Below are 2943 nucleotides of genomic sequence, written 5' to 3' on the forward strand. Positions count from 1 at the left end.
TGCATTAAAACTTTGAGTTTTAAGCCCACTAGATAGTGGCAAAACCATCTTTTCTAAAGCCCACTTGAGGGTGGCAAAATCTGCATTTCAGCCTACTTGCGAGTAGCAAACCATTTTCAAAATAAGCATGAAATGTTTTGTTCCAATTTAAGCGGTTTGGTCTATACTTGTTTGCCGTGCGCATAACATAGTAATTCTAGGCTAACAAATGGAATAAGAACATATAACGTTTTCAAAAACGGATATCACGGTTAGTAGAGGCCGATCTTCGGATCGGGCGAGAGGGGGTGCTCATAGCTGACCTTCCCCAATCGTACCCAAGCTCCCGAGCCGAGGCAACTTTGGTGATGACGGACACGTGGCCTTTGGCACCGAGTCAGGGTTTCCTAAATTCTCCATTAAAAATATTTAGGTGGCGACTCTGTATCTGGCAAAGCAGTCCATGTTTGGCACTTCTTTTCAAAAAATCTGTTTCTCAAAACGATTTGCCAGATTTGGACTCTTTGGTTCAGATTAAGAACCGTGACAATTTGAGAGTCCTGAACTGTAGTAGACCCGCAAAAACGAACAGAACGGGACTCATCCTCCCGGGGCGTTCGGGGACATCTGCAGTTTCTTGCGACTCTGCTGGGGAGTTAGAGAGCTTGACTCGAACTCGTGATATCCTGTTTTGATTTCATTTATGTGTCTCTTTGCATTGCATGTGCATTGGTGCGCCCAGGACACCGTGTTTGCCATCTGCCATTCCTGAACGGTTTGCCAGAGGCTTGACTTTGTCAAAGCATGTCATAAGGCTGACCGGTTGTGGGCTCTGACAGTATGGGAACACAAACCCCGGTTTTACTGGGGCACCCTTTTCGACCATTCGGCCTAGTGCATATCGAAATCCATAGTGACCATTCCAAACTAGGACAAGTTGCTTACCCGATATTAGGTTGTTTGAAAACTGCTGCGTGCATAGTGAAACCCTAGCTCCTGACAAAATAGGACAGGGAAACCCTACCCTTCCATAGGGGTGTTTTGGCTGTCTTTGCTTGCTATGTGCTTTTAGAATGCATCTCTACAGGGAACGTACATATCAGTTTGCAAATTTAAGTATCAGACCTGAGGGCACCAGTATCAGTTTATGAGAATCAATTATATCTGTGGGTATCCGATTCAGTATTTTGGGGGCAGTGATTTCGGGCAACAATGGTCAGCAGTAGAGTACAGTTGTTCGGCTACATCTGTGTTTGATCCATTTGGGCTGAAACGCTGCTTATTTTTCTTTTCAAGGTTCAGAGAGTTGATACAGAATAGCCAGTGTTCCCCCTTGCTGAGACAAGACAGATATCTGATCCGTCAGTCACCGTTCAGTACAGCGGACTTATCATGACGCAGAATTTAGAGGAGATTGTGGTTATGACGGCCGCATCAGATCAAGGAATCACTCTGCAAAGCGAGACCAATGTCGATGTACCGCATCGACCCAGGTCGCCTGTCGCGCACCCGGTCTGGACCCTCCAGTTGTATCAGGTTCGTGAGCCCACCACATTCGAATTGATGGGAATGATAGGTGACCTCCAGAGATCTGTGGCCAATCTGGCCTATGGAATGTCGGCTTCGCCACCAGTTGCACCGTATGCCGGGAATTTCATACCACAAGAGCCCCCGCTACTAGGGCAGATTGTGATCGAGCTCAGCCAACCAGAGGTTGCCTCCAGCTACAGCAACGACGTGTCAGCTACAACCGGGCTTCGCTCTGATGTAGTAACCCAAACCCCCGATCAGGCTGAGACCAGAGGCAAGAACAAAATGAAGGCAGATGCCGATCCCATTGAACAACTGTTGTGGGTAGCCGAGGCTTTGAAAGCCAGGGTGATGAATAAGTAACAAGTATTCGCCGTCATGACTAAAGCTGTGGATGATGCTTTCCCCACTCCAACCGAAGGCGGTTCAAGCCGGTGGAAAATTGGGATAGGCCCCGTCATGCCAAGATAGTCCCTGTCATCCCTAACCCTATACCAAGAAAAGATCAGAAGGCCAAGGCAGTGCCTGCCGACCCTTTCACTAGTGCGTCTAGCAAGAACCCTCAGACTTCAAAGTACCTGCCTCAAGGGCGCAGAGCCTTTCATGCCCTCTACATGCGTCTGTCTAGGGCATTTCAAATATTGGCTAAAAAGGGGCATCTTAAACCCCTCGAGCCTCGGCCACTCCCGAAGAATCTCTCTCTCTCGCATGATGCTACCTTGTACTGCGCATACCACCAACAGTCCGGTCACAGTATCGATGGTTGTTTCCGCCTTCGTCATGAAGTGCAAAATTTGATCGATAATGAGGTCATCCTCCCGCCTACCTCAGCAAAGTCTGTTACCACTGAGCTATTGGACTTCAAGGATACTACAAATTTGTGATCAGGGGTTGGACCACCTACGGGCGGTGCTCGGCGTATTTTGGATGTGGCGTCTGGTACGCATTTTTGGAGCATCTGCAAATGCTAGTTTTGTAAATCCTGGCTTGCGTGTCGAGTTAGTCTTTTGTTTTATTTGGAGTCTGTCTCATTGTCTTGAGTCAGTCCTTTTGCTTATGGGTCCATCTTGTTGTAGCGAGTCAGTCCCCTTTGTATAAGAATGTCGGGTGATTCCGGAGCTGTTGCCTCGAACACCGTTTTGTAATTATCCTTTTGCTTTTCTTTTTAGTCTGTCTCTATCGTGGAGCCAGTTGCAACCAGGGAATCTGAATAAAACAACTGTGGCTATCATGTTCCCATGCTTACTACTATTCTGAATTAGTTATGCCAGGGGACTTGAATGGAACAGCAGTACATTCCACCTGTTCTCTTGTGCCCTGAAAATCATTGCATTGACCTAAGTTTTTCAAAACTTTTTGAACACTGCGGTGAAAACAAAGAGGAAGGAATTCCTCGGGTTTTGCAAACTTTGATCAAATTGAGAGAAAAAGAGG

This window comes from Camellia sinensis, chromosome 10 (genome assembly GCF_055761805.1).
Source record: "Camellia sinensis isolate YWXY chromosome 10, ASM5576180v1, whole genome shotgun sequence".
NCBI lineage: Eukaryota > Viridiplantae > Streptophyta > Magnoliopsida > Ericales > Theaceae > Camellia > Camellia sinensis.